This window comes from Athene noctua, chromosome 15 (genome assembly GCF_965140245.1).
Source record: "Athene noctua chromosome 15, bAthNoc1.hap1.1, whole genome shotgun sequence".
Lineage (NCBI taxonomy): Eukaryota > Metazoa > Chordata > Aves > Strigiformes > Strigidae > Athene > Athene noctua.
Genome location: NC_134051.1, coordinates 9,358,083 through 9,370,103, shown reverse-complemented (window position 1 = coordinate 9,370,103; position 12,021 = coordinate 9,358,083). Strand labels below are relative to the sequence as shown.

General features: G+C 39.3%; 2 protein-coding genes across 5 annotated transcripts in view; one reads left to right on the top strand and one right to left on the bottom strand.

The window, feature by feature from the left end:
- CHLSN (cholesin) overlaps positions 1 to 12,021 on the bottom strand; it is a 132,730-nt gene that overhangs the window by 71,616 nt on the left and 49,093 nt on the right. The gene's annotated exons all lie outside the window — the stretch shown is intronic.
- Positions 1 to 12,021, top strand: part of GPR146 (G protein-coupled receptor 146) — a 51,859-nt gene that overhangs the window by 36,392 nt on the left and 3,446 nt on the right. The window contains exon 1 of one of the 4 annotated variants that reach the window (XM_074918902.1): positions 1,056 to 1,259. The exons of 1 other annotated variant lie outside the window; for it this stretch is intronic. The gene's annotated coding sequence lies outside the window, so the exon portion shown is untranslated. 2 more of the 4 variants (XM_074918904.1, XM_074918903.1) reach the window with 2 other exon arrangements.

Sequence of the window (12,021 nt, the reverse complement as noted above, 5' to 3'; positions counted from 1 at the left end):
AATCAAAAAAGTTGTCAGGTATTAAGCTTAGAGTCTGTCCTAGAGTCCTATTATGAAGTATCATCTTGTAAGGTAGTTAAAGAATAAAAACGAGCAATTAATGGTATAAGAAATAAGAAATATAATGGTATAAGAAAATACACGTGCTACATACATGCCTAACACGAATGACAAATTCTTCATTCATTTTAGGGGTCAACTCCTTTTTGGTAGATAAGTAAAAGCATATATCACACTTTACTGCTTTAGGGAGGAAGGAAAACACATAAATTAATTCTTCATTACAGTTTAAAAAGGCAAATTATTTAAGGACTATTTGTATTCAAGCTTAGTAGACAAAATCATGACATTACATGCTTTCTATTCAAATTGAAAGAATTTACATTTGCCTACCATCTCATTAAAGTAAGATGATATAGACATAGCATTTTCGTTACCTTTTTTTAATTTAAATGTTCTTTTTAAATGCTTAAAATACTTCAGAGGTTTACAGTAAAGTATTTTTTAAAACATACATTGGCTCTTGTTCAGGTCTTACGTTGGTTACTGTGTAAACTCTCCAGCGGCCAAGTGGATGTTACTGGCTTTTGCTGAGTAGCATTGTTTTTCAAAGGCAGGAAGGGATATGACTCCCGACAAACACAGCTGGGATGAGTAGCTCTAAAGAAAAATTTTAATAACATTTTTGCCAGTTTGGCTTATTTTGCTCCAGGTTTATTACTCTGTTAACACACACAGCGTTGCAGAGTAACAACTCCTATAGTAGAAATTATTTTCTCCTAACAAAAAAAGCTCTCCTGGTTTAATGCAGCCGCTATTTGTCTCCCATTACGTAACTACACCAAAGGTTGAACTGTTCTCAAACCACAGTAAGGTCCTTTCAGTTTGTCCTTTTCAAAAAAAGACCCCTAAAAACCCCTTTCACAATTATGAACATGGTATGCAGAAGAGTCCTTATGGCAGGATCAGGCCCCCTGTTTTTGCAACAGCCCTCTGCGCCAATAAGAGCGTGCAGCTGAAGCTTAAAGGATTATGTGTATGTATGTGCAGGGGAAGTCACATGTATACACAAAGCTCGGTGCCACTACCGAGGGCAGAGCAGCAGCGTCAGCGGTCTTTTTCTAAGCTCTCCCATTGTTTACTCCTACTAGAGAAATGAGATATTGGAGTTTCTGCTGAGCTCACTTTGAAAAGGGTCTGACTTGATGGGCAAAATGTTTCTGCCAGCCATCAAGGAACAACAAAGCAGTACCTACCAGGTGAGATTTTAAGAAGTTCACCTTTTAGATTGCTTTTGTTTTTTAAGAGCCTAGAAACAATTTATATTAATGCATATAAACCTTGGATCGGTGAAAATGAATAGTGCCATCGTTAGAAACCAATGTTCAGTTTTTAGATGACAGCTCTTTAGTAAAAACGTTATTGTTTAAATTTGTAATGGTCCTACTTTTATGTTGTTGTCTAAAAGAAAGTTACAGTAGGCTTCTTCTTATGCATATCAATTTTCATGCTCTTGCATATTAGGCTAAATTTCTGATTTACTGTTTCTTTATGTACTCAGTATGTGCTTTTAAGTTTTTTATTAATCACTCTGAATATATGAGATCTCAATTTTTCTGTATATTAAATCTAGAATATAACAGAATAGCATAAGTATAGCAGAGGAATTGATCAAAAGTTAATCTAATTAGTCTTTAATACAGAAAAAAGTTCTCGATGAAAGTGATACACTTACGAATCTTCTATTCATAGCATAATAATAAAACACACAGCAAACCATACTGTGAAATATTACTGCAAAGCAGCTAAAAGACATAGCAGTAACTAATTAACTAATTAATCACAATTAAGCTGCATTTTCATTTATATTATAAAAGAAGGTAAGCCAAAGGCAAACTTCAAAGCACCAAAAATTTCCTAACTGCTTTCAGCTGAAGCTTTGAATAAGCAGAATGCTGTCCTTTTTAGACTCCATTAATCACCATATTTGCAATCTGTTTTCTACTGTACTTAGCAGAAGACCTACCTTCCTTCAGGGCTCTGTCAGCTGAACTTCATGTCCTTTTTACATAAATGCTAAAGCAGCATAAAAAGGCAGCACCCTATTTCTCATGCCAGCGTCACATCCTTCACATAGTTTATTAGCCCCATCATTTAAATCAAAGCAGTATCCTGTGGGTTTCAATAGAAGTTGGACTAATTCTGAAATGATGAAAAAAGTTCATCAAATGTCTGGACAAAGTGATTCGTGTGAACATCTATGTTTATGGTCTGCAGATCAGAATGATTCATTTGAACTTCTGTGTGCAGGATCTGAGCATCAGATAAGAATTTATCAGAATATTCTGCATATCTTCCACAACAGCTAGAACATGTAAGGCTCACTGAAGTGATGATAGGCTAGCAGGCTCCAGTGACCTCCCTACAGACTGTGGTTTAGTGTTGGTATGCACCCTGTGTCTGTGTGGGCTATGTAAAAACAACCATTTATCAATCATTACTAAGAAACTGGCTCTGTGACAAACTAATTACTCTTCAGGCTTCCACCTATTAGCACAGGAGGAAGCAGACTATAAATTTATTTTTGTGGTGGGTTGACTGTGGCAGGATGCCAAGTGCCCACCAAAGCTGCTCTATGACTCCCCTCCTCAGTTGGACGGGAGAGTGAAAATAGAACTCAATACTCACGGGTCGAGATAAGGACAGGGAGAGATCACTCAGCAATTACCGTCACAGGCAAAACAGACCCAACTTGGGGAAATTAGTTTCATTTATTACCAATCAAATCAGAGTAGGGTAATGAGAAAGAAAAACAAAATCTTAAAACACCTTCCCCCCCTCAACCCTCCCTTCTTCCCAGGCTTAACCTCACTCCCAATTTCTCTCCCTCCTCCCCACACACAGGTGACACAGGGACGGGGAATGGGGGTTGTGGTCAGTTCATCACCCCTTGTCTCTGCCGCTCCTTCCTCCTCAGGGGCAAGACTCCTCACACTCCTCTCCTGCCCCAGCGTGGGTCCCCCATGGGGTGCAGTCCCTCAGGAACAGAATCCTCCAGCACAGGCTGCCCTCAGAGTTCCGTCCTCCTTCGGGCACTCCCGGGCTCCGGCGTGGGGTCCCCCCGGGCTGCAGGTGGGATCTGCCCCGCCGTTCCCCTCCCTGGGCGCAGGGCACAGCTGCCTCACCAGGGGCTGCACCTCGGGCTAGGGGGAACCTCTGCTCCGGGCCTGGAGCACCTCCTGCCCTCCTGCCTCACTGACCTGGGCTCTATAGTTGATTCTCTCACTTATCCTCACTCCTCTCCCCGGCTGCAGTTGCACAGGTTTTCAGCCCCCCCACTACTCAAACCTTGCCATGCAAACTCAATACAATTTTGTATATCAAGGCTCAGTACAGCTTCTGCAGTTACAAAATCTGCTACAGAAGTCGTGCTTTCTTCCTGTGGTGTTCAAGATTATTAAAAATGTGTGTACCTATTGAGGACACTAAAAATATTTTTAAAAAAATCTTTTCAAACTAAAAAAAAAATCACCAGTAATTGTTGTATGGCATGTAAATCGATACACTACCATTAGTAAGCACTAGTATTTATTTCAATGTCATTTATTTGTCTGTAACCCTAGGAATTTGTACAAATCCTAACCATGGCTTCCCAAATTACCATGGATTGGACAGAATGTGGGTAATAGGTGGCTACAGGTAGTATACTCAAGGTGTTAACTTCACAGATGTTTTGTAATGGGAGAATTTAGGCTTAGAGAGTCCTGGTTTACAGAGGTCCCACACTCCTTTGCACATTCCTTCCCCCAAAATTACTTTTGTTTTTTTTGTCCTTGGAACAATTTGCCCAGCCTCAAGTGGGCTGTAAAAAATGACACCTGTTAAGAATATCCAAGGAAGCATCCCTACCCACACACCTGTGAAGTATGACCAAGGACTCAAATCAAATCATCAAATACTTAAATCTGTCAAGCCCTTTTCCAGCATCCTAGAAGACAAAGATTATTACTGGCTTTTTCTAGTTTGATGGAAGGGTCATTCCATATATATGGGTGCAATGGGAAGCCTTATGGAAAATCAAGATTATTGTAGAAATTTTTGATGAATAAAGGGTAAAAAGTGGAGTGGGGAGTGGCACATGACAAGCAGTAGATGGACAAATCAGAACCCATTCATGTCAGTAAGATGTCTCAATTAATTTCAAGCCCCTGGTAAATGAAAATTCCTACTCCAAATCTTACAGTCTAATAATAGTCACCTTTAGATAAGCATTAATACTGTATTAGCCCTCTGAGAATGTAAAATTAAAATATTTTATTCAGACATTATGAATGGAATAAGCTGCAATCAGTAAATATACAAGTTCATCCAAGAGGCAGATAGAAAATTTTATTTCCTTCACCAAGCAATAGAAATTAAAAGCCAGAGGAGTGTCAAGAACAAGACATCTCAGACTTGCTGACAATTATCAGGAAGAGATCTGTTTATCCCCAAAGGATGTGATAAATTTTGAAGTAATTTCAGCCTCAGTGCAACTCTGCTGAGGGCCAATTTTCCTCTTCAAACTAAACTCAAACCAGTTTTACACTTACACTGACAAATGTTATCTGAGAAAGAACTACGTCAGTAGTTTTGCATTTACTGGAAATCTGGTCCCTGCAGTCTAAATCTGTTTCACAAGAGTTTCCTACATGGTCAGCCTGATGTCTTGTTGACAAGTCACTGGGTCAGTTTTCACTGATGTTTCTAATAGGAAATGGCATTATATTGTAGTTACCAGGAAAACTACCATCTGTGCCTCCTGTCAGTCTTTGCAACTGGCAGCAAAATATCTGTGGGGAATGTTTTCATGCTGCCAAATTTCAGCAGTGTTCCCTGTCACAAGTCCTACGCATGGGTGAAGCTAACAAACAGTGGGTTAAGATAAGAGCTGCTGTTTCCATCCTGCCAAGTCACTGGGCCAACTCATTTACAGAGTAATTCCAGCAGAGTCGGTGCACCTTTGATGCTGTCACTGGGATAAATTTAGTCTGCTGTATCTAGAATAGGGATAATTTGCATTAATTTTGATTAGCAAGAATCTGTCTTCTTTACTGGAGTAATGCTGCTTTACATGGACCAGAAGCGCAATGTTCAGTTCATATATATATTCCTTACCTGGAACCTGAGCAACTCCAAAACGCTGGGAATGCAGAGAACTGGCTGCTTGCTATCTTGTAAGAGGTGCCAATGATCTGATCTAATAAATTAGCTAAACAAAGACATTTACCATAAAACTGTCTTGTAATTTTATGTTTTCTCAAATATTAAAAAGGTCACAGCAGAAAATTTTAAATTCTTCTCCATGATCTGATAAACCTTACCAAAAAAAAAAAAAAAGTAAAAGTTTCATAAATATTTTTTTCCCCAAAACTAGTCTTAACTGATTTGTTGTTATACAGTTTAAGTGTCTGTAGATAACTGGGGGGAAGAACCCCTATAGTTAAACACTGATGATTATCATATAAAAATGATCCTTTAATGAAATCACCCAGCTAGTGTATTCAATTCCTTAAGTCAATAAAAATGAACTAAATACTTTCATTAAAAACAGTGGGACAAAATGCATCTACTATGTAAATCTACTAAGTCCCAGCTACTCTGAACATCAACATCACGACAGTAAGAATACTTTCTGAAGGTGCATGTAATCCTTGCTAGATCCACTGAGTTGAAGTATTTCATATGAAAAGAAACTGCAACTTACATTGTTTTAAATTGAATGAAAATACTTGCTACAGTTAATGGGCTTGTGTGCTCTCCAAGAAACTGAAATTGTATGTTTTAATTAAGTCTTTTGGTTTCCGTGGCTCACCAGTTGTAAGTACAGTGGAAATTCTGCCACGGGTTAAAATTGAAAATATTTTTTTCACTGAATCGGTTAAAAAACTGAACATATATAGCAATTTTCAATCATCTTGATACTGATTTTATTTAAGTTTGTTGTCACTTAGTTTTAAAGTAGAATAGCTACATCAAAATCAGCTTCCAAGTGCTCTGAAAACCTGGACCAGGAACCGCAGTAGTGCTAACTGGTTATTGTATTCAGCACACTGAATGGAGCTGTCTACTCTGCTGACGCTTAAAAGCTGTCATTCCTTCAATTCTAGTTAGTCAACTTTATAAAATTCAGAACTCGAAGCATCTTATGAAGTCTATTGTCTGATACTATATTCACTTTAATTATTCCTGTTACTTAATACACCGTCAATAACTGGAAGTGAGTATGAATACTAGGAAAATTACAGGGTTTTTGTTTTGCATATAACTCAGTTTTTAAAGAAATATATTACCTATTGGATATTTAGGCATCTCAAAACTGTATCTCATTTCAGAAACCCAGGCAGCTATGGCTTGTAAACAAATACAGGTAACCGCTGCATAAATTCATTCTGCTTGATGGAATACCCTATCTTCAAAACTGCACAAAAATATTTCACTTTTTGCAGTAATGAAATCTTAACCCACAACACATCTATGATGTATTAAAAGCTTCACTGTTCACTCTATGGTGAATCCTTTCTCGCTGCACATAAATGTTAAAAATGAAGAAGGTATGTCAGGTTTTCCATATAGAGGCTCTTTTGGAATTCAGTGATAAAGCTAAGTCAGGAAGAGGTGGAGCAGGAGACTAGTCACACTCATCTGATACTGGGACACTGAGAGAAGTTAACAAAACACGGTGGAGTTTACAGTGTTAACCCCTGCAGAGCCCCCAGTGCAGCTGTTCCTGAAGAGCTGAGGAGGGCACAGCTACTGGCAACCTAACTCCTGCAGAGGCTCTATTACAAAGAAATAAACAGCATAAAAAAAAAGCAGATTATCATTACACAAGTGGGATCTGAATGACCAAGTAGCTGCTATGCAGATGATTAATCACAAAGATGGTGCTTACAGAATGGAAGAATAAACAAGTGATAATGGCAGCAGTTGCCAACATCTGTAGTCACCTAGCAAGTGAGAGAGGGGCCCACAGGGAGGAGCTAAGCTCTGAAGACAACACATACTCAGAAATTTCTGGAAAAGCGGAGAGTGAGCAACCTCAAAGGATGACCAAAGCAAAATGCAAAGACTAATTTCAAAACATATCTCTACTCATTCCACATGGGACAGAAATACACCCTATAGTTCTTGAGAATTCAGTTTTTACTGTTAACTCAGCATGCCTAAGAACATTCTCAGATGTCCCATGGGAAAGTAATAGAGAAGTAAGAAGTGAAAGAGTATCATACTTAGAAACCCTGTGATAAGTCTGATATGATACCATGTATGTGTCATATAAGCAAATGGTGATGGGAGGTGCAGCATTAACTGTAATGGGGTCATCAGAGAGAGATAAAGAGGAAAATAAGGGTCAGGCAGATGTGAAAAACAAGGGGTTTTTTTAAAAAAAAGCAGGGGGAAATGTATGTAAGTGTTTATGTCTGGGCAGGAGTGCTTAAGGAATAACACTGGACCAAGGGGAGGCAATAAATTTTAAAACTGGAAATGGGCTCACAGCACTCAAATTGTGCAGAATTAAGCATGAGTGGGTAATAATTGGGTGGTATGAGTTAAAGGTTTTGGTTTGGTTTTTTTTTTTTATTATTGTTATGCTGCTCCTAAAGCAAGTTCATCCTGCAGAGGGAATGTGTTTAGAAAACGAAAACCTGAGCCTTATGATGGGGGTGACATCAGTGGGCCCAGGAGGCTGGGTGTCTGCTCTTCCCTTGAGTTCACTTGCCAGGGGTGGCAAACTCCTTGCTGTGTGTTCCCTCTCACAGGACCACGGACAAACAATGCTACTGTAGAAAGAAAAGAGCCACCACTCTTCCAACTGACCTACTCTTGCTTTCTTATTTGTACTTTTTTAATCATCCAAGAGGAGGGTTATATTCAATGCTACTGTATATCATTTATTCTTGTGATTTAGTCATGGCTTCTTTCACATTATATTGCACTGAATTAACTACACTATAAAATGCAACTGGTATCAATTATAAAAATACCACTGGCCAAACTGGTCAATGATTGCACCACAAAGACATAAATGATAGGGTTGGAAGGGGCCTGTTTTTCAGCCCAGCTCCCAGTATCAAGCAGGATTTTCTTCTCCACTAATGTTAAAAGCATTTTATCTGAGCTGTATCATTATGTTATAAACAACAGCAACTTAGCAACTGCATAAGTAAAGTATATTCTGAAACCTATTTGCCTGCACTGCTGCATTTTTTCCCCTCACATCTAACCTGGGCAATCTAGTTTTACTTTTCTGTATATCCAGCCAACAAGTCTTCTGTTAATCCCTATGGTATGTATATAAGCTAGTAAGCCTAAAAAAAGTCATGTTACCCTGGCTGAGAAGTAACAGCAGTGTGACACTTCATTCTCTCGCGCTTGAGAGTTCGGAATGTGTTCCCCTTGAGGTACAATTAATTGCAGGTATGCTCTTTTCCAGAAATAGCAACCATTCATTATTTAAAGTTTTAAGAACTAATCCATCAGTAGCATGACACTTTCAAAAAGCACCTTTTAAATCCTGATGAGTAGCTGACAGTCTACTAAGTCATGGTTTAAGCATATACGCAACACTTTTGGCCAAGCTTTTCAGTCTTGATCTGAAGCAAACCTGTGCCATCCAGCAAAGCTCTATGCAGCGCTCAGCCCTCCCCTATACAGTACCATTGGGTTTCAGTCCCTGTAGGAATTAAGAGATCCTGTGGGACCTCTGGAAGACCTGATGAACATCAGAGTCTTAGGCCTGTTTAGAGACTCACCTCATTGGCGACAGCTTTATTAGCTATGCGTGGTTTATAATGATATTGCAGCTTGTGAAAACACATATTCAAAGGTTAGATAATTTCGATAAGAGTTATTTCACATATAGATGATAACAGAACACAGAGACAAATAATTTATTGTCTAAACAAAAAAACCTGCAGAGCAAGAGATAGTGCCACAGCTGGATAAAGGTTTTGGATCCTTTAAGTCAAGTAAAATAATCAGTGTGGAATGGTCATGCTTGAAACTGTTAACCAACCTGCTCTGCAACTTAATGCTGCATTATGAATGAAAACGTCTGAAAAAAACCTGACTGCAGCTATGGACTGTAATACAACTAAGCAACACTTCATTTTTTCTCATGAATTAAAGTTCATTTTATGCATTTTTCTAAAATAATCTTTGCTCTTAACTTTTTGTACAGTGTTGTAAGAAGTTTTTCTTAAGTACTTCATGCAAATTTTTATCTAGGTAAAACCACCTTCAATGTATGACATGCAAAGAGATTGGCTTTCAGCCAAGTATCAGAATCTAAAAGTGCTTCTACACTAATACCTTTCCTACTTTGTTGTTTCCTCAGTGAATTTATGACGGTTAAAGTCCTTCTAAAGTTTTGAGGCAGCAAAGACTCGATGCCATAGTTTGTAACCCAGAGTTATCCATAGCACATACACAATTCTGTCTGTGGACTATGTATCAAATAGGAATGCTGGAGTTTTCTGCCATTCAGGAGTTGCATTAGTTTTACAATATTCATAATTAATTGTTAAATACAAACCAAGAAGCGCAGACCCTGCCTAACAAAGCTAAACTACAGATACAGTAACTCAACACAAACTGAGTAACCATTTTCAGTGTTTCTCTGGCATTTATTCCATAAACACCTGCTTAATTTGTAATTAAGGGATTTTTCACCGTTGTTTATTTGTTATGGAATAAAGCTTCAGAACCTCTAAATATAAGAGAGATTATTCTTTTTTCAGATTATTCTGAAAAAAGCAGCTCTTGGTTTTGGTTGATGATATCAGCTAAAAACATACTTCGAAGGTAGTAACTAGTTTATGAGTGTAAGGAGTTTCCATATAAACAACAGAACCACCACAGTACAAAATTCAGCATGGAATAAATTATCAACCTACTGTGCAAAAACTCTTTTAAGAAATTATCTGTTTTAAAGGCACAGAGAACGTACACACATCCATTAATTGCGTGTGACATGCAAATGCTCTTGAGAACTGTCTTTTCAACTTTTCAAAAAAGGAAACAGAATGGAATCCATAATACCATCGCCAAATGAGGCTCACATCGTAAAGCCTTTTCACAACACCCAAACAATCTCCAAATTCAAAGTAAATTGCTCAAACTTTCCTTCCTAGCTTGTATTACAAGCTCGCTCACCTTTGCAAGCAGCACGAGCACCTGTGTGCTTCGTAGTCATTTTTAAACACTGATTGTTTAGGCTGTATGGCCTATAAAAATGCACCCTCAAAGCTACGTATTCTTGTGTCAGGTTAAAAATAAAGCCCACGCTCATGAACGAGAGCTGCTGATGGCACTTGCAGGGAATGGAACAGCCTCTCCCATGTCCCCGGAGAACCGGAGCGCAGCCGACAATACCGTAACAAACCCGCGTGCTCCCGCAGCCCCTGTATTTTAAGCAGTAAATCTGAAACCCAGAGACTGAACTGAGCTGGGTCGAACAGCTCTCTCCCCTCCGAGCACAGCCTCTCACTTCTTGAAACTGGCTGTAAACAGGGAAAGGGAGGGGCCTGCCGCTTGCCAAGCCAAGCAGAAACTTGTGAGTAACTTACAGAGGAAAAACAAGTGCAGCGCAGGCGGCGCGCAGACCGCACGCTGCCCGGGCGCTGCCGAGAGGCGATCACCATGTTTTCAAAGAGAAACAAGACCTGGCTTTGCCGCCGGCCTCCTCCCTCGGAAACGCCGCTTAGCCAAGGCCTGTGGGTCCGGCAGCGCGGGGGAATGTAAATCGGGAACCAGAGGTAAGAGGCTTTACAGCAGCGCTGCTGGGGCCATGGGACACGCAGGCTGGAGGGCGAGCGGCGGCCGCAGGACGCGCCTGCCTTCTGCGTGTTGTGTTCCGATCTCAGTTTTCGATGCGACAAAAGTGTAAAAGCAGTCAGGACCAGGGGAAGCATTAGGGACGGCTGAGTCAGGACACAGTAAACAAGAGGACTGCAGCATTCACTTATGCAACAGTCAACCTGGGGCTGAAAAACTACTTTTGACTGGTTTAGATGGATCGAGTAAAACTGCTGCATCCGAAGCATCATAAGGACTTACCCAGACATGGTCTGTGAAGACAAAATTGCCTTTAAAATGACAAAAGACACTGCTGGATAAGAAAGGCTGAACTGGGCCTGTATAGTACAGTGAACAGGTTCAGTGCCTTCACAGGTAAGTGACAATTAAAATTGGGTGGTTGCTACGGTAGCGGCAAAAATATCTCACCTGGTAATTTCGAAGTCATCGACAGAAAATATTTCTTCAGAAAATATTTTTATTTTGCATTGTATTTTTGCCCATTTTGGAGATAAGTTTTGTAATTTCATAAGATTACTGTTTAACACAATGAATTGCTCACCATTTCTATCATTAAAATAGAATGGTCTTATTTAACTGCAGTTAGAGGACAAAAAGAAAAAGGGGTAGTTACTAAAAACTCGTGAAACCAGATGTGCCCCTGCTCTGTAAAATATAAAGTGCGGTAGCAAAGACTGCTGATCTTCCGAGATAATATACAGGTGAGTATTCTGTGGCTGATGTAATTCAGTCTGGAGTAATCAAAGCTACATGCTTAAGGATAAACCTACATAATGGAATTACGTGATGTATCCATGCCTGTGCTTAGTCACCCTTGCAGTCACCATAACGCATATATTTGCAATATCTAGTTCCAGTCTGCTGCTTTGGTTGAATCAAGTCGTAACAGTTCAATGAGATGTAATTTTGGTTGCCTTCAACTGTGCAAAACAGCTTTGCTTTTTCTTATTTAAAAACTTCAAACAACAGATGCTTCCTGAGAATGAACTAGGTTGTTTTCAGTGCTCAAAAATAGTACGAGCATTGAAAGACAACATAAAAACATTATACTTTCTACCTATATGTAATACTAAAGAACTGATTTGAGAAAACAAAGTACTTTTTTTCACAAAGGTGAAAGCAGGTTCTGAAAACCAACAAAACTGCATCTTGTGTTGCTGC